Genomic DNA, 20,810 nt, shown 5'->3' with positions numbered 1-20,810 from the left:
TGAGTCTGATCTATATTTTGTCAAATATTATCTTAGGATTATTCTACACTTGAATTTAGATAGTAAGTGAAAGTCTTTTACTTTGAGATAAATCATCTGTTTTGAGGAACTAAAGGATTTATATTTTCTTCTTTTTTGTATCAAAGTCAGTTGTAGTTTATTTATTCCTTGATCATGTATACTTAATATCAAACCCAGTTCAAATAGCATGAGTTTGTGTGTATATATATATATATATATATATATATGTATATATATATATATACATACATACATACACATATATTTCCCCCAATACTTACAATGTTACTTCACAAACAGATCACACAGTGACTTGCTTTTCAGACTGTAAGACTTGCCATGTCGACTATAAGGCTGGACTTTACACTATGTTGTATTTAGATCTATATATTCTTTTCACGTAAGTAAAATAATAGCAGTTCACAAATACACACAAAAAAATCTCTAGGTACTTGATTAAAAGAAATCTAGAGTTGTAGGATACGAGGCTAGGTATATAGTTCTGAAAGGAGTTTGCAGTATGTGATTGTTCTTATTTTCCTATAACTGCCTTTTTGTTTTTGTTTAGTCGCTGAATCATGTCCAGCTGTTTTGCATCCCCATGGGCTGTAGCCCACCAGATTCCTCTCTCCATGGGATTTCCCGGGCAAAAACACTGGAGTGGGTAGCCATTTCCTTCTCCAGAGGATCTTCCTGGCCCAAGGATTGAACATGTGTCTCCTGCATTAGCAGGTGGATTCTTTAACTGTCTTTTACCTTGTAACATATTATTACCTTTTATACTTTGAGGCCAAGTATTTTGAGAGCGAAGTCTCCCCCAGGTTTAGCCTTCAATACAGGCAGGATCACTCTCCCTCCAGATTTTTCAGTGTGTTTTTACTCTGTAAAAAGTTTCCTTTTCTTTTTTTTTAAACAAAGGGGATTATTAGTGAAAAGTGAAATCAAGGAAAACGCATTGAGAGGAAAATAAAGAAGGAACCACTGAAGGCAAGCTGTTGTTGGAGGCTTGGCTTTTACACATTCTGCCTGATGTTCCCATTAGCAGGAGAGACTCAGCAACAGAGGGAGTGATGAGAAGACAGTCACTGGCGTCAGAGATGAATGACCTTCAGATCATTAAGCTCCCTTCCCAGAACCTTTTATTGCACCAAACTCTTCTTATGGAATTTTTCATCTCCATGTTTCTAAGTGTGTAGATAAGCGGGTTGAGCATGGGGACAATAATTGTGTAGAAGAGCATAAACACTTTATCCTCTGGTAATGTTGTGGCAGGTCTAATGTAAACAAAGATGACAGGTGTGAAAAAGAGGATCACGGACTGTGATGTGGGAACTACAGGTGGAAAGTGCTTTATGGTGGCTTTCTGCAGAATATGTGCACACATTATACAGAATCAAAATGTAGGAGGCCATCAAAACCACAAAGAGCACCAGTCCCATCAAGCCAGAATTGGCAATGACAAAAAAGCCAATTTTGTGTGTATCAGTGCAGGCTAGTTTCAACAAAAGATATGCATCACAGAAATAGTGGTCTATTTCACTGGGGCCACAGAAAGGTAAAACAATCGCAAGAAGAAAGAGACCAAGAGAATGAAGAAGTCCCCCTGCACACGACGCTATGAGAATTGAGTGACGTTTTTGCCTGTTCATGGTGATGGCGTCGTGGAGAGGTTTGCTGATGACCACATAGCAGTCACAGGCCATCCCTGTGAGGGTGAAGACCTCATTCCCCCCTCCCCAAAGAAGTGGGTGGTGAAAAGCTGTGTCATGCAGTTTTTATAGGAAATGGCCTTTTTCTCCATCAGTAAGTCAGTCATGAGTTTGGGTGTCACAGTGGAGGTGTAGAAGAGATCTGAGAGTGCAAGGCAGTTAAGGAAGAAGTACATGGGCTGGGTGATTAGCTGACTGCATGTAATAGAAATCACAATGATCAAATTCCCCAACCAAATAGCCAGGTAACAGAATAAGAAAAATAAAAAGCAGAGGATCTGGACTTTCTTGTCCATAGAAAGTTCTAAGAGGATAAATTCAGTAACATTATTTCTATCTTCCATGATCTGATGTTCAAGAAAGTTATCTGAAATGACAAAACCAATGAAACGAATCATTGATGAGAAAATGGAAACCTAATATCTACTTTAAATGGCACCAATGTGCCGGTGCTAGACGGCAAAGTCGATCAGGTCCCGAGAACGTGCACAGCGGGGCTGAGAAAAGAAACGAAAGCAAGAGAAATCTCCAACAAAGATGGGGTCGAGAGGTTCAGACACGTCTCCACGAAGGGACGCAGTCTGACACCAACTTTATTCAGCATCTCATATTTATACAGAAGAGCGTGAGAAAGACAAGACAGTTAACATTTTCTTTGTTTGACCTACACATCTTACAAACAGTCACAAGAAATCTTGAGAGCATGGGAATGGCACCCTGTTATTATTTCTTACACCAGATAATATTTCTCTGTGCGTGAGAAGTTTGCACAGAACTCCAGGTGCCTGCAGTAAATAAGCGCCTAATCTCTGGGGTGGCGGGACAGAGAGCTATGTTTGCAAGCAAACCCTCAAGGACTGAGGCAGCTCCCAGAGCTGTGTCCTTCGGACAAAGGACCCCGTTCTGACGGGCAGCTCCCCACACCAATGCCTTTTAAAGACAAGTTCTTTTGAGACCCACTGAAATCATTTTCATTTAATACGAGTCTTTTGAATATCTAGTACTAATATTCCTCGAAGAGCTAAGAATACAGTGATAAATTAGACAAAGTTCCAGTTTTTATATAATTTAAATTATTTTGTGAGGAAGCCAGGAATTATATTTATCAAGAATTTTTTAAAAAAGAGATAATCTTAATAGTGTTAAGTAGGGCGACATATAATGTGCCAATTTAGGATGTAAAATAGAGGCAACTATAGAATTTGCTTGATTAAGTGCTTTCTAATGAAGTCACAAAATTGGTGTAGGGTGTGTGGGTGGGTTTTGCAGTGCTGGCACAGAGTCAATGTTAAATAAATATCAATTAAATAAAAATCTGGAAAGTGAACAATGTGCTATAATTTTGAAGGAATAATACAATACATAATCATCCTTTAGTCAGGTAATTCATGATAAAACTGAAGAACAAATCATTTTTATGAGTGGACTCATGATCCTTTTTGACTGTTAAGTTAGTTAAGTTGCTCAGTAGTATCTGACTCTTCGCGACCCAGTGGACTGTAGCCCACCAGGCTCCTCCATCCATGGGATTCTCCAGGCAAGAATACTGGAGTGGGTTGCCATTTCCTTCTCCAGGGGATCTTTCTGACTCAGGGATCAAACCCAGGTCTTCTGCATTGCAGGCAGATGCTTTAACCTCTGAGCCACCAGGGAAGCCCTTTTGACTTTTAAGAGGAAATAATTCCTTCAGGTGAAATACTCCATGAAACTTTCATATTTCTTAAACAATATTTGTAGCATCTCTAGGTCAATATATTGACAACTATGCTTTTCCTGTTTGTCTATATTTCTCTTGCAAGATTATTTCCTCTTTCAAAATCAATTAACATTCAGAAGTTATTTGAGTTACATCTTATCAGACTGTAATTATACTTGCCTAGTTTGGAAATCATATACTGAGAAATGGGCTCCTCTAATTCCAAAATAGTTCCCCCCAAACACAATACAATAAACAAGATGTAGCACTCCTTCCCTTAATTTCTTAGAGAATTCACCCACACAATCTGCATGTGGAGTCGAGTTCCTTTGGTCCACATCTTCTCTAGCATTCGTTATTGACAGACTTTGCAATGAGGACTATTCGAACTCGTGGAAGTGGTCCCTCCTTGTAACTTGGAGTTGAGTCGCTCCAAACATTAGTGTTATGGAGCAAGATGACATTTTGGAAATGCAGAGAAATTCTATCATCTCCCTGCCCCAACTGCTCTTGTATTTTCCCATCATATTGAATATATGATCACATCCCTTCATGCTTGTTCCCCACGTTAGTCTCTGATGTCTTTTAACTGGAATGCCCTCTGTACTCTTTGGCTTCCATCCCATAGGGCATTTTTCATTTCTTGAATGTTATAAGTTTCCCTGGTCACATAGCCTTCCAAGATGCTATTTTCCCTGCCAGAAATTCGTCCTGAATCTTAACCCTGGTTTACGTAGGTTCAACCTATGGACCTCAACTCAATTCTTACTCTGAAAAGCCTTCCCTGACACCCAGGTTTTGGTGAGGGTAGAGGCCCCTCGATAAGTTCTCAAAGGATCTGCCTGTGATGTATCATTAGATTCGTCTCAGTGAAAGCAGGAACTCTGTTTCTTCTTCTCTCCGCATTCTAGTTCCAGAAACTTATTACATGCCTCCCAGCTCATCGTAGGTGCTCAGGATTTACTTAGTGTGTGCAAGACAGAAAAGTTCTTGGAAGCCTCAAGGTGTCACTTGGCTCGGCACTTTTGATCTCTTTGTATATTTGGCGATTCAATTATTTATTTCCTGGGTTGATGTGTACACTATAATCAAGGCACAATCTAAGGCACTAAGACATATCCATAAATATAGGTTCTTGCTTTCAAGGAACTCGTACAGCAGATTTCTACAATTTAGGGCTTCTCAAAAGCTCTACAAGAACGTGAACGTTGAGTATGATTCATTTTCACTTCAAAGAAAGATATTTTGATTTCCATAGCAAAGGTGGAGACCTTCCAACGTTTAGTCCAATACTTATACCTTGACCATTTCAAGCAAGTCTTGTGGTTCCTTCTAGAGGTGTGTGGCTCTTGCAGAAATGTGAAGATCTACCTTTGTCCTCAGACTTTGGTGTCATTTGCAATCATAAAGAAAGCTTCCAGATATAGGTTCCAGACCACCACCACACACAGTCAGTAGCCAAAGGAGTGGATTCCAGGAATATGCGTTGTTAACCAGCATCACCGTTGATATTGCTGCTGCATACTCAATGCAGTGGCCAGGGCCTGGATTGTCCACTGGGTCTCATGTGGAATGGAAAGAAGGGCTTCCCCCCCCTCCCAAACATCCACCCCACTCTTGACAGCCTTGTGACTAGAAACGGGCCCCGAAACAAGAATCAGACAAACCAGATAAGCCCAGATGGTAGTTCATGAGATGAAGGAACTAAGCAGCTGGTTGGGATGGCGCCAAGGGGAAAGGTTGCTCTTTTTGTCTCCCGCTCTACTCCTTTCTTCCTGGACGCCTTAGGGGTTCATCATGGAGATTTGAAATAAAGTTCACCAAAGTCATATGTGTTGAATCAAGATTTTGCATTTCACCATCTCTCAAAAACGAAGAGTGCTTAACCTGCACAGGTTTCTTTCAAAAAAGTCAATTGCTTTTCAATTCTGGGGTTTCTCTCTTGCCTTGTTCAAGTAGCCTTAAGAGTAAAAATCAACGAAAACTAAAGAAAGATTCAAAGATGCCAACAAAGGACACCTTCTGTTTCTTCAATCATCTTTCCACTTAGTAGCACACGAGCTCTTTTTTTTGTATTTTGCCTAGGGAATTCGCAATGTGCTGGTTCAGATGGCAAGGCATCCGCCCGCAGGAGACTCGGGTTTGATCCCTGGGTCGGGAAGATCCCCTGGAGAAGGTAATGGCAACCCACTCCAGTATTCTCGCCGGGGAAATGCCACGGACAGAGGAGCCTGATGGGCCGCACTCCATGGGTCCTATAAGAGTTGGGCTCAACCCAGCAACTAGGAACAGAAGTATTTCCAAAGACCACACTCAAGTGTGTGTGTGTGTGTGTGTGTGTCTGTCTGTCTGTCTGTGTGCCTGCCTGTGGTTCGTCTGCTCTCTCAGGAAGGTCGGGTGCTTGGCGGGCGGCGTGGGGACAAGGGTGGGGGGGCCTCGGTAGGGCAAAGGGGCGGGTTTGAGGCGCTCCGGTCGACCGCGCCTCCGTGGCTCCCGGTGGGTTTGGGCAGCGGGCAGGTGCCGGGCAAGTTGGGCGCTCAAGATTCGCTGCGCCTAGGCCCGCAGGAGGTCCAGAGACCCCCGGGCCGCGGGGGTCGGGAGGCGGCGGGCCCCGAAGACCGACACCTCTGGGGTCGCGCGGCCCTGAGCAGCGAACGGGATGGGGGGGGGGAGGCCCCGCTCAGCCAGCGCGGCCGGGTCTGGAGTGGCCGGGGGTGGGAGGGCGCCGAGACCTCCGCACCCCTCAGCCCAACCCCCAGGCCCCCCGCGCACGCACGCATGCCCTCCTGGTCACTGGGGGGTCCTGGAAGCCCATCGGGCCCCCGGGCCCGGCCAGGCGGTTGCTGGTCTGGTGTTGGCGGTGTTCGGGGGCCGGGCCGGCGTCAGCAGGCTGGAGTGCGATCGCGGGTCGTGCGGCTCAAGTACAGCAGGGCCCCGAGGAGAGGTGCGGTTGTGTCTGACTCTTGTCACTCCTTGGATTGCAGCACTCCAGGCTTTCCTGTCCTTCACTATCTCCTGGAATTTGCTCCAACTTAAGTCCATTGAATCATCATGCCATAGAACCATCTCATTCCGGTGGCATCCACCAGAGAGGTGGCTGTGGTTTGGCAAAATGCCTGGTCCCGCTGCGTGGGTGTGAACCTGCCCTCACCACTCCCTGACCGTGTGACCGTTCACCGTGTCCTCCTCTGTAAATTGTGAGGGGGCAACACCTGCTTGGGAAGGGGCACACACAGCATCTGGTATATAATCAATGCACCATCCATCGCAGCGTTGTATATATTAATAATAGGGATCGCATTTAATAACCTGCTCCTTTTTCTCTCTTGTCACTTAACTGTGCTCCAGATCACATCTGCTTTACTTACCCCTGTAAATCCCACACCCAGCACAAACAAGACTCAACAAATTTGTGGCTGAAGAGGCAGGAACATATCCTGTCTTCAAGAAGATGAAGCCAAGTGAGATGAGGGCCTAGTGATAACCCTGTGTGATGAGGGGACCCCAGGAGGACCTGTGTGGCTGTGGGGTGGGGTGGGGGCATGGGCAGAACCCCTGATGAGCTCCTGGGATGGGGAAGGTGGCAGGAAGGAGGGCAGGCTATTCCTTTTGGGGTGTCCACAGATTGTACTTCACCCCTCACTGATGAGCACTTAGGCAGTTTCCAAACACGTGTCACTGTTAGGAGAAAACAATCATTGCCCAGCTCCTATTCAATCAATTTCGTAAAATATGTTTCTAGCATTGGAGTACAATCATCTGCTTTATTCATTCCATGCTCCGTCCATCCACCCAGCCAGCCAGCCATCTGTTCATCCATCCACCACTCACTAATCAATCCATCCATCCACTTGTTAACTCATCTGATCATCTCAGACTCATTGAGAAGACAGACCCCTCTTCCGCTCCTGCTCCCAGGAGGACTCCCAGCGTGAGCGACTGGAGCCTCGTGGGGACAACAGGGGAGACACAGAAGGGAGATGCCTGTAGGCCCTCCTCCGTCTGAAGGGTGAAGCACCCACCTGGTCCTAATGCCTCCTTGTTGGGGTGTTCAGCCGGCCCTTTTCCTTCTTGCGAAACAAGCAGCTGATGGAGGACTTGATTGATGCCCTTTTTCTTTGGGGCTTTGTGCAGCGAGTCCTGCCTGCTGGTTCTGCTGCTGGGGTTGTTCCCGGGGTTGTCCTGAGAGCCTGTCAAGCTTTAGGGAGAGAAAAGGACCTTTAACTGGCACCCTCGTGCAAACACACAGCCCTCCACAAGAGCTACTGATAGAAACAGGCATCCAGCAACACCCGCGCCTCAACCTCGCAGCAGACAGTGGAGTCTCCTTCACCAAACACACTCCACACGAGCAATGCAGGCTCCGAGACACAGAGAACAACCCCAGGAAGTTGAGATTCTCTGCCTTGAGCTCTCCCCTGAGGAGGGCTTGACTCCAGGCCAGCTGGTGCAGAGGGCACTCCGACCCTCCATCAGGGTCGCTGCTCAGCAGGTGAAAACGCTCCAGCAGAAGGCAAGCTCCCCTGCTCTGGGCAGTTCCCCCCACCTCCTGCAGGGTGACTGTCCCCGGCCATGGCAGGAGAGCGACGGTCACCATGCAGGTCAGCTGGCCAAGTGACCACATGTGTCGTCCATCGAGTGCTGCCTGGCTCAGGACCGGAGCTTAGGTGGTGGTCTCAATGAGGACAGTGTCAGTCACAGGAGGGGACGGAGTCTCCTGAGAGGAGACCCCTGAGGAAACAGGAGGGACACTCAAGAGCGAACCTGAGAGGCACAGGGCCGTCACTGTCAGGAACGTGCCCCGGGCCGGGCAGACCTCTACCAAGATCAGGAAGAAAGCTCCCACAGGAGTCAATCTGTAGAGAAGGACGTTTTCTAAAATCACTGAGGTCACTGAGCTCTTCTTCCCCAGCACCTGAAGTTCACCACTAAATACAGGCACTGAACCCAATGGTATTCCTTTAAAATCATCCTTGCAACTCCTTCAAGACAAGAGGCGTAGGGCTCCTGAAACTGACGACGCGCACACAGGCCGCTTACTTGTGGGCGTCCCTGAGGTCCTCGTGGGTGGCTGTGTGCAGCGCCCCCGTGTGCAGGCGGCTCAGCCGAAGGGACTGCGGCGAGGCGGGGGTCGAGATTTCACATTTGATGGCGGTCTTGTCATCTCCTACCTCTTCCCGTAAAGCTGGCAGCTGAGGGAGTGAGGTAAGTGTCAAATTGGCTAACAATAGACTGTTTTGAAAATGGCAATCACACAGGCTTTACATTATAACCAGAAACTTATTTGAAAATCTATTAGCTATGCTTTCCCCCAAGTACAAAAAACCCCCTTGTTCTAGCTTAATGCCATCTTAAAGGACTGTCTTGTTCAAGAGAAGCAGGGCTATGGGGCAGCGAGAGCATCCGACTGAGTGCAGAGACCCTGGACGGGAGCCTCCCTGCAGCCGGGCTCGGCCCTCTCTGGAATCCAGCAACCAGATGGCCCTGCCGGGCAAGACAGCAGAGCAACCCTGGCACCGTGGACCCTGCATGGCATGAACTGCCCTGATGACAGGACTGTGCTCATCGCCAGATGCTGCTCAGAAGCACCACAGCTAGAGTACGAAACCTCTCAGCAAAGCCGTCCAGACCTTTCTGTTTGAAGGAGAAAAAGACACAGCTTGTGCCACCACCCAAGATCATTTGTAGTGATGATGCAGGTTACTGGAACCCATGACAACAAGAGAAACACAGAAAAGGTACCTAACCCCTCCACACGAACACCATGTGCCTGGATCATATTTCTCAGTAACATACAGACTCGGGGCTCCCCACTGAAGTACTTACAGGCAGTTTGAGTGTCATTCGCTCACAGTGGTTTCCATAAAGCACCCCCTGGTCTTCACTAAGAGATGATCTTGTATCACCCTAGAGGGGTGGGAGGTTCAAAAGGGAGGAGATATATGGGTACCTATGGCTGATTCATGTTGAGGTTTGACAGAAAAGAAAATTCTGTAAAGCAATGATCTTTCAGCTAAAAAACAAACGAATTAAAAAAACAAAAAGAGAGATGATCTCTCCTGGACTCCCAGCTTTTCTGCTGGTCCTGGGTGTGAGGACAGGAAAGACAGTGGTGGCAAGAGTGTGGGGACAGATTAACCCCTCAGGGTCCAGACAGGTCTCACTCATACATCTGGGTGTGTGGTTAAGCCAGGGGAGGTTTTAGGAGACATGCATGGCATGTATTTTTATAAACAATGAGTGTGCTGTTTTAACCAACTAACCTGTGCCTTTTTGGTGGGATTCTGTAAAGAATACTGATCCTGTGCAGTCCCACGGGAACTTGGTGACAACAAAGTGACAGTGCAAAATGCAGCTGAACTCGTTTAACAGCAGCTGGATAAACTGGGCTCCCTCCCCTGAGCTCTAACAAGAACACTCAGACAACAGAAGGCTACAAAGGCTAGAAATTTTCCACATGGAACTGAACAGGGATCAATCTCAAATTAAAGTTAAAATAAGCATTTATAAAAATCAGAAAACAGCATCGAACAGAGCAGGGAAGTGACACACCTGGGTTGACTATGGACTCAGTGGAGACAAACACCTGCCTCAAAGTCAGGGACTTTGGCCAGCCCCTTCCCCCGGGCCTCCTCCTGAGGAAGGCCTCTGGGTCCACAGCCTGGCTGCCCTCCCCCAGGATGGGAGCCACACCACTGGTGCCCACGTGGCCAGGATGGGCAGCACCGTGTCCACTTAACAGGAGGGCAAAGCAGGCCACAGAGCAGGCGAGCGGCACACCCAGGTCACCAACCCCAGGGAGACGGCGCTGGTCTGATGTGCCCAGCAGAAGGGCTCCCCGGCACTGAGCTGCCTGAACTGGAGCACAGCCACCCCAGTCCTGCGGGAAGGCCCAGGAGTGCTCGGTAAGCGGGCTGGGAGCAGGAGAGGGACAAGGAAGGCCAGCCCTTGGGGCACTGGACTCCAACAACAGGGGCTCATCCAAGTGACCCGAGGGGAGAGGCAGCGAGCTCCCTCCTGATGCTCCCTCCATCAGGGATGCCGTGATGGACACGAGAGCCTCTGGAGGAAAGGTGGCTGGATGGCACCATGTTTAAGTGTCCAGGCTCTGATCAGACCAGTCTGCACCACGCTGCTGGGTGTGAGAGCCTGGGCAGGGTGCCCAGCCTCCCTAAGCCTCAGTGTCTATGTCTGCTGAATGGGGATAGCAGTAGACTGGACCTCACCTGGGGATGAGATGACAGACTCGGAAAGCACGTGCCCGGCACACAGAGTCTCCTGCACACTGCTACCCACCATCATTAAATTGGCTTCCCGCAAATCTAACATCTATGGCTCTGATTCAGTCATTTCTTATAAGAAAACACTAAGTGGAAATTCCATGGTGGTCCAGAGGTTAAGACTTGGCACTTTCACTGCCGGGACACTGGTCTGATCCCTGGTTGGGGAACTAAGATCCCATAAGCTGTGCAGCACGGCCAAAAACATAAGTACAGAAATTTTTAAAAATAATAAATAATACTATGTCTATTATAAACAAGCATGAGATGACCAGAAGGCCAACAAGTGGGAGAAAGGCACACTGTTACAATTGTCCCAACGAATGACCAATTTCCAACAGAACCATCAGCACATTTTAAGTGGTGGGTGAGTTTCATCACTTCCATTAAACCGTCAATTATTCACCAGGACATAACCACACAGTGTTCATTCACGTTAAACGATAAGGACTCTTCAATACTTCACAGAGAAACAAAGGCCTGCTAAATTACTAAATAGTTTACCTTTTGACGCTGCTTCCTTAAATCACTAGGCTGACAGATGCATGCAAAGAAATGAAGAGAAACCAGATTCATTGCGACTTTGAAGCTAAAATTTCAAGAATCCGTAGAGGCAAATACAGTAAAGCAAAAATGATGGCAAACATGTAAGTGACATGAAGATTCAGAGAAATGTGACTGGAAACAGAACATTTTTTTTGACCACAGAAGTTAAATAAGCTATTCAAGATTTACTAGAGGAACACTATAAATTATTGCTCAGGAAGATACCATTCTATTACAACATCATGATTTATTAAAGCACAGCATTCTGTACAACAAAGGGCCTTAACAGGTGTCTATTCTCAGCCAAATCTCTCTATAAGTTAGTTTCTCTTAATCAAAAACATGTTATACTTTAAATTAGTAATTTAACTGATGAGGAAGTTACCATAATACCTAGTTTAACGTTGAACAAATCTAACCACCTCTTGGACATTAATGTAAAATCCTGACATAGAATTTGATTTAAAACTTCTCACAATAAATTCATTAAAGCAAGTTCCCTGTGAAAATACATAAGAATGAAAGCTAGCATAATAGCAGGTGCAGTCTTTACATTTTATTAACCATAGAAGATACTTTTTTAATGAGTCTAATAGAGACATTAACTGTGTAAAAGCTGATGAGATTTACAGTCTTAAATACAAGCACCAACACAGAAAGGATATTGTGTCAGTTCAGTTCAGTTCAGTCGCTCTGTCGTGTCCGACTCTTTGTGACCCCATGAATCGCAGCACACCAGGCCCCCCTGTCTATCACCAACTCTCTGAGTTCAACCAAACTCATGTCCATCGAGTCGGTGATGCCATCCAGCCATCTCATCCTCTGTCGTCCCCTTCTCCTCCTTCCCCCAATCCCTCCCAGCATCAGAGTCTTTTCCAATGAGTCAACTCTTCACTTGAGGTGGCCAAAGTACTGGAGTTTCAGCTTTAGCATCGGTCCTTCCAATCAACACCCAGGACTGATCTCCTTTAGAATGGACTGGTTGCATCTCCCTGCAGTCCAAGGGACTCACTCTCAAGAGTCTTCTGCAACACCACAGCTCAAAAGCATCAATTCTTCGGCACTCGGCTTTCTTCACATCCCAACTTTCATATCCATACATGACCACTGGAAAAACCATAGCCTTGACTAGATGGACCTTTGTTGGCAAAGTAATGTCTCTGCTTTTTAATACCCTATCTTGGTTGGTCATTAACTTTCCTTCCAAGGAGTAAGCGTCTTTTTAATTTCATGGCTGCAATCACCATGTGCCGTGATTTTGGAGCCCGCAAAAATAAAGTCTGACACTGTTTCCCCATCTATTTCCCATGAAGTGATGGGACCAGATGCCATGATCTTAGTTTTCTGAATGGTGAGCTTTAAGCCAACTGTTTCACTCTCCTTTTTCACTTTCATCAAGAGGCTTTCTAGTTCCTCTTCACTTTCTGCCATAAGGGTGGTGTCATTTGCATATCTAAAAGTCCATTAATTCTACACTTAAGAGGATCATTTCTTTATGTAAGCACAATCTCATTTATGAATTACACATAATATGTAGTTTAGGATCCATCTACATTATGCTTATACCTGCGTGCTGCTGCTGCTAAGTCCCTTCAGTCCTGTCCAACTCTGTGTGACCCCATGGACTGCAGCCTACCAGGTTCCTCCATCCATGGGATTTTCCAGGCAAGAGTACTGGAGTGGGTTGCCATTGCCTTCTCCTGTAACTGCATAGTGATACACCAATTCAAATTACTGCTATGGGGGAAAAACACCATTTAATGAGACATGAGGACAAAGCACAAACCCGACTAAGGGGACTCACGCTGTGGACCACAGCACTGCTATGACCAGAGGCAGTGGGGGGACGGGGGAGGGGAGATGGATGGGTAAACAACAGCCTCGGGGGCTGGGGGCGGGGGGGTCTGGATTGACGACGACTAAGCAGACAACAGGATGAGACAGGAAATCAAAACCAATGATGAAAGCAGACACACTGTCAGAGAAGTCCAACAGCAAGGAAAACATGCAGAACTGTTCTTTTCATAAATATTCGGAAAGAAATCAAGCATGAAACCACAGAGAAATCGTCAAAGAATTTTAAATATCAACTAATTAGCCAATGATGCAAATTATAAAAACAGTGTCAAAAGACCACAAAATGGACTAGTTACCACTTCACAGGCCGCTAAAATGATTCACGGTTAATTTAATTATAAGCTGACTAACAATGCAGCTAACATGAAATGGGTGGTAACAGAAAAAAGAGATAATACAAGTCCAGTTACAAGGCAGAATGTTGTACACGTGATTTCATGGGATAAACAGCAATGCACTCACAACACCTAAGCTAAACACGCAAGAAAGCTGGAATATGTGCTTTAGGGCTGCACACTTTGTCACCAAAAGCCCTAGGTCGTCATCCCACTTTTAGACTCGGAAAAGTGAGGCAGCCCGACGTCTTCCCTGGGGCCCTGGGGCCCTGGGCTTTTAACCTGGTTTCACATGCAGAGCTGGCCGGAGTGCGTGGCCAGGTTCATCAGCAAGCAGACCAGTGTAGATTCTTGGTTTTGTTCCCACCGCATGCCCTGCACCCTGTAGCCAGGCATCCCCAGTGGAAAATCTGCTGCACGGCTTTCCCATGCCATGAGAGCTGCCTATGGTTACTTTCACGAAGCTGTCTGCTCCCTGAGAACAGAAACTTCCTGTTCTCACAGAAACTGCTGTGCCCTGCACAAGGCCAGGCCCAACGTTGCAGAGGCAGGCTCTGGCTGAGTTCATGATGACGTGCTAAGTAGTGGTCCAAATATCAAGACTAATTTGTTGCTGTGCCATTGTGGAATGATTAAAGACGAGGCAGTTTAAAAACTTTTAGACCTCTGAGCATAGCAAATGTACCTGATTTTCTTCTGGGTATAAAGAGAAAAAACAAAAAACAGCATGCTGGGGGAGGGATGCGGCAGGGAGGAGGCAGTCACATACCAGAGTCATGATGCCCAGCTGGTCTCCCTCCTGTGCGAGGCTGTGCTGCCTCTTTCTGGGCTTGGGCAGGGGCGGGCAGGAGCCAGCATGCGAGGAGGTGGGAAGCAGGTTGAGGGAGCTCACTGATTTAAAACGACGGAGGCTGCCTAAGCTCCCCCTGCCCTCCCTGCTCTCAGTCTCCTCGGCCCACTGCTCTGTGTTCTCCTTCTCTTCTTCGATCAACCTAAAATAGAATAAAAGGCGTCACCTGCCTCTGTCAGCAGAGGAACCTGTCTGGACAATAAATTTGGGCTGGCATTCTGTGTCATGATTAGCAAATTCCAGAAACAGTTGCTCAATTAACATCTCAGACAAAAGGTTCTACCTTTCCTCTTTTGAATATTCTCAAACTTAGAATAACTTAGCCTTGAGTCTTACAAACTGGCCCTGATCATTCACGCTTGATTTCACTTATTTACTCTAACATTCTGAAGGGGCCCCGGTGGCAACTCTCTTTCCTGTGAAGAGATACCTCAAGTTGACAACCCTTGCCTCCCCTGCTCTCAGGGCAGAGATGCACGTCAGTGCCTCAAGTCTTTTCCACTGGGAATCAGGAACTCTGTATAATCAAAACAGCAATTCACAAACAAGCTGCAGTTTCTAAACACAAGTCTCCAGACCAGATGAAGTGCTGAGTTGATCATTTTTTTTTTTAAGGTTGTATATATACAAATGCATCACTCGATGAAGTTCTCCACCAGCTTTGTGTGAGTTTCTGGATTCATGTCAATGTGCTGCATTAACCTAGAATTCACAGTTTCTGCTCTTCTCCCCTAATGTGTGGTGGATGTTTTTATATAGCAGTTTAAATACACGATTATGCGAATAAAATGATTTTCAAATTAAAATACAAGATTCTTACAGGAAGTAAACTCTCCAGCTGCACTTCTACTCATACATCTGGAAAGTTTTTCACTGTTGATAACAAGTTGAAGGACAGAATTGACCATTTACATCAAGTCAACTTGTCGCATAAGGAAAAATCACTTTTACCTGACAACTTGCTGTAAAATAAAAATAATATATAACCGTTCCATATTTCCTGCGGGAACGTGGAAAGACCATCTTTCTGAGCTCATCTGTGCTCAAACACGGCCCACAAAGCTGTGTGTCTCGGCGTCAAACGGGCAGGCGGCACCACCTGCGTTTGCTGGCTGTCCCATTCACCCCCTGCCTTTCCCCTAGCCCCCACGCTCGGCCGACAGAAACGGGCACCTTGGCCTGGGCTGACGTGACGAGAACAGTCTGAGCAGCCACTCTGTCTGGTCCTGTGCAGGGTCACCGGCCTGCAGCCACTCTGAACATGGACTCGGGACACGGGCATAGCTGTGCGGGTGTGGCATCAGGCAGGCCTCGGGGCCCCCAGCCACCCAGCTGCACCCAGACCCAAGGCCCCCTGCTTACCACCAGGCGGGCCTTTGGATTCTATCCCATTTTGAAAATTGTTATAACTGCCAAGACGGTGTCTAAAGAAAACATCTTAAATATACTGATGAGATGAGAAAAACTCAAACACATGTCCTTGGACCACTGTCTTACAACAAGCCAATCTTCACACTGCATTAAGTTAAAAAGGAAAAGGCAGATCTGAGTGGGAATTTGCAAACCCCAAAACCCCAGCTTTCACCAGGTGGCTTTTCACCAGAACGTGGGGGGCTCTAAGGGACACAGGAGGGTGCATGGGCCGCAGGGGACACCGCCTCGGCACCTCACCTACCTTGGGGCTCAGAGCTGAGGGGGGACACCCCACAACGCCGCCCCCCCGCCCCCACAGAGCGCTGACACCACACCGTGGACAGAACGCCCCGGCTCACCGAGCTGTGTAATCAAGGGCCATCTCAAAACTGAAAATTCTTGAAGCAGACCTGAGGTCAGGTTTCTTACTATGGAACACTCAGGTGTCCCTAGGAGAAGACAGCTCCTCAGAGAAACCGAGTTTCTGGGGACCTGAGTTCGCGATCACCCACTGGATCTCTTCGTTGATGGCGTCCAGCTGCTCCTGAAGCAACACAGTCAGAGTCTTGGCATCGGCCTGCCCGCTGGGTGACAGTTGAGTGGCCAAGCTGAAGAGGGTGACCCTGTCGCCCTCACCGTCAGACATGCCCACGTCACTCTTGAACGCCTGGGCCACGTCGGCCAGCACGCTGGCTTGCTGCGTGCGCTCCCAGTCCTGCTCCTTTGGGGTCTGCACCTGGGCACGAGAGGACCAGGTCTCGTCAGCGACATTCAGGGCAGCTCAAGTCTATCAGGAACTGAACCCAATTTTACATGGAAGCCCTGACTGTGGATAAATGTGCCATGCTCATGAGATACTGCCATCTCTTAAGCGAGCAGGACTGAAGAAACGGGCAGGGCAAGAATCCAGTTCCTATATGGCCTGGTGACACTCAGGTCTCATCGTGGACAGCAGGCAATCCTATGAGGTTTTTCACGTGGGTGGGCTGATGGAGTCAGAGACAGAAACCATAAATTACAAAAATACATCCCTGCCTCCATCAGCCAGGCTGGAGGAAAATAGGAAAAAAAGAACCCTTCAGCTCGGCAGCCGCTGGGTCCCCTTCAGTGGTCATCACTGGTCCTTGTTCACTGGAGAGTGCCATCCTCCGTTTCCCAGGCTGGTCTGAACACCCACAGACAGGATCGAGCAGGGGCAGCCGGGGGATGGGAGGGCCAGCCCCACTGTGGCTCTCCTCTCAGGGCACAGGCCTTCGGGCTGTTCTGGGGGACGGCCCCTCGCACCACAAGGGTGGCTCTGTCGTCAGAGGCACACAGGGCAGTGCCCACAGTGCCCCGTGCTGGCCTCCCATTCTCACACCTCACACCCTTCTCTCTGCAAATCTCCCCCCTGCCACAATCTCAACCCAGGTCCTGTCTTCTTTTCCCAGACATGACCTCAAAGCAACCGAAGGGCAGCCTTAAGGTGCTGGCTTGTTGGCTCCCTGTCCCCTATGGCCAGTACCCTCGCCTCCTGTCTTCATCACGACCCCGCCCCAGGGCGGGGCCACCCCATCACTGGCTCCAGGACCACCTGCCATCATTCCTGCTCCACTCCAGAGAACCAGCTGCCTATGAGTTCACCCCCATCAGCCCGGTCAGCACGTCCTCTCCCTTCTCTTGCCTTCTGATCAACCAAGGGGAACCAGCAGATTCCTCGTCCAGGGCTCCCTGCAGCGCCCACTGTGGGTCTCTGAAAGCTCCCTGGGAGCAGCCTCTATGGTCCCCCTCCCCACCCAGTCTCCAAGTCTCTGCCAGCAGGCAGTGTGCCCCGCCCTGCAGGGCAGCTCCCTGGGGGCTCTAGGAACCCACGTTACCAAACCCCCCTCCCCTGTTGCCCTCCCCCACGCCTGCCCCAGCATGTCTCTCCCTGGGCTCCAGGCCCCGCCCTCCCTGGGGTTCCTCAGTCCCTTGCACCCCTTCTCAACCTTGGAATGTGGGGCACCCCACGGCTCTACCCTTGCACCCCATCTCTCTCCACCAGCACCCGCCTGGTGACTTTACCATGCTCGTACCTTTAAATGCCATCTGTATGCCCATGACCTCAGTCCACCCTGAGCTGAGTGAGTCCTCTCCCGGATGCAGGCCGGAACACTCAGCTGCTCTCCTGACACGTCCCCTGGACATCCCATGGGCTCGTCCACCTCAACAGGGCTGAGGCCCGGCTCTTAGCTCCCCGCCCTGGCAGCCCTCCTCACCTCAGGAAACAGGCTCCGGCCTCGAGCTGCTGAGGCCTGAGCCCGGGCTCCTCCCTGATGCGGCCCGCTCTCTCCCTTCTCCCTGCTGGTTGACATGACCCTTTTTCTATCTCCGAGTGGCTACTTCTTTTCCTGCCTCCGGGTCTCTGGTTCAAGGTCATCCTCCTGGTGTCACCTCACTGGCCACTCTTCACACACAATCATCCCCTCCTCCTCAGACAACTCGGGCACTCTGGTCTCCTTTCCCTGCTCATTACTGTTCGACAGGCTGCAACGGGCTTAAAAAGGGGTCCACAAATTCTTCCATCCTCCTCCTTTCAAGAGGCAGAAGGGGCGACTCCTGCTCAGGCCCTGAGAGAGGCAGGACTTCGCAGCTCACTCTCGCAAACAGAAGTGAAGGTGTGCGGCTTCGAGACTGGGGAGCAAAAGGTCCCGGGCTACACCCCACAATCTTGCTCTCAGAGGGTGTTCCAAGGAAAGCCAGGCCATGAAGAGGTCCACCCAGAAGGGACCTGGGCCTGTCCCCAGCAGCCAGGTGAGTCTGAAAGCCTGCCATCCAGGCTGTCTGTGCCCTCAGGAGGCCCTGAACCAGGCCCGCCTGCTACAATGCACAGGCACTGTGGACTGTGAGCTACTCCCTGGGAAGTCACTAAGTTTGCCGTGATCCATTACATAGCAGTGGATAAAGAACACACACAGTTTTTAATTCACTGTTGGAGTCCTACTTCTGACCATGTCTGGCCCAAACTAACTGTTCAACAATATAGAAGCTCAAAACACAGACATGTATGAACAAATACATGCCATGAATGAGGTGAAAAGATAAAGGCACTTAAACTTCCAATGAGAATTCTTCTCACTATAAGCTGATGGATATGTGTATCCATTTACTCGTAGGACGATTTCAAAACTGTGCTAATTAGTACCATGCTGAGCCTCACAGTAGGCCACAAATTATCAAAATTGGTTAAGAAATAAAAGCATGCCTTAAAAGCAAACTCTTAGCCAGAAAAAGGAAAATGGGAAAATGTAAAGCGATCTATCAGTGCTTTGTTCCAAACCCACCTCAGGACCACAGTGTGAGGGGGCAGGTGCCTCACAAGGTGCCCACCAGGGATGGGAAGGGGGCGGCGGGGTCCTTGCCTTGGATGGCTCGTTCTGCAGCGCTGCCAGCTGGCCTTTCTGGGGGGCACCACAGCAGCGCCCTGTTGCCCGAGGAGTCTGCCGGCCGGTCCGCCACAGGGAATCTGAGGTTTGGGGCACTGCCCAAGTAGGGTTGGCTGCCGGGAGCCGGCATATTGCATATTGAGTGCATATTGCATATTGAGTGCAGCACTTTCCACAGCATCATCTTTCAGGATCTGGAATAGCTCAACTGGAATTCTATCACTGCCGGGAGCCAGCGTGAGGAGCTCCACCCATGACAAAGGTCATGAGGAAGGAGGCTCGGCATACGCAAAGGCGGGATCGAGCCTCAGGAGTCCCCCTGGAAATTCTCGAGCTTCTACCCCCCAAAACCAGAGTCTGCCTACTTTCTGCTTTGTGCCCTGGCGAGCTCCCTCCCGCTCTGTGCAAACCTTTAAAAAAAAAACACACAAAACCTTATCCACCACTTTCTGATTTAAGGCCATCGCCGCCACCTCCGTTTGCGCCTTTCAGGGCTCAAGAGTTCCCCACTTTGCCCCCAAAGCCTCTCAAAGTGTTGCCTAAGCCTGAGGAAGATAAAAAGTTTTTGAACAGTGGAGCTTTTAAAATAGATTGCGTGCACAATATGCAGAGCGTGCTCCTTGGAGAAAACCCCCTCAGGGGGGTCTCACCCAGGCTAAGGGGATTTAGCAACAATATTAACCCCTGACATGCCCCGATTCCAATGGGAGTGGCTGGCCCCCTGCCTGAGGGCATTGTAGGACTTGTGCTAGGGCGTAGCTCGCTTTCTTTTCAAGAAATTTTGGTGGTGTATGGTGTGGTAGATTCTGATTATATTGGAGAAATTAAAGTTTTGATCTCGCCGCCTACCAAAACTGTGCAAATTAATAAAGGTCAAAGAATAACACAGTTTTTGCTTTTACCTTATCAGACAGGAAAAAATTTGACTTCTCAAGCTAAGAGCCACAGAGCGTTTAGATCTAGTGATCTAGCCTTTTGGGTGCAGGAAATTACAGCTCCAAGGCCTTTAAAAGATCTTTTAATTCAAGAAAATAAAATGTCAGGGCTATTAGACACAGGAACAGACGTCTCTTAACATTTCTGGGAAAGACTGACCCAGCTCCTGGCCAACACATACTACTGAAAATGAGTTGGTAGGATTAGAGAAAGTGGTATGCAGGGTGGGAATGCTGTAGAGAAAAAGGTGAGGGAGAGTTTAAAACCTTGAAGAGTAGTGAGTTCCCCGTTGCTGGAAGTATTCAAGCAAAGATTAAATGGTTGCTTGTTATCTAAAAAGCTATAGACCAGATTTAGGTTACAAAACGATAACTGGAGAAACTTATAAAGATGTTGTGCAACACCTCTTTACTTGCTTCTCATATTTAGGTCTGCCAAAAGTTTTAAAAACTGATAATGCCCCTTTGAAGCTGCGGAGAGATTGTTTACTAACTTTAAATGATTTCCAAAAATTATTAGGGGACATTAATTGGATACGCCTACATTTAAAACTGACTACTGCAGATTTAAAGCCTTTGTTTGATTGCTTAAAAAGCGATCCTAATTCCAGTTCTAAGAGAAAGTTGACTAATGAGACAGAATCGGCTCTTGTTAAAGTAGATGAGACTTTAAATGATCAGTTAATTAGGATTAATATTACCAAAAGATGAGATTAAATTATTCTTGCCACAAAACATACACCTACAAGGTGCTTGTGACAAAA

The sequence above is a fragment of the Bubalus kerabau genome, unplaced genomic scaffold, assembly GCF_029407905.1.
Source record: "Bubalus kerabau isolate K-KA32 ecotype Philippines breed swamp buffalo unplaced genomic scaffold, PCC_UOA_SB_1v2 scaffold_38, whole genome shotgun sequence".
NCBI lineage: Eukaryota > Metazoa > Chordata > Mammalia > Artiodactyla > Bovidae > Bubalus > Bubalus kerabau.
This window is presented reverse-complemented; position numbering follows the sequence as displayed.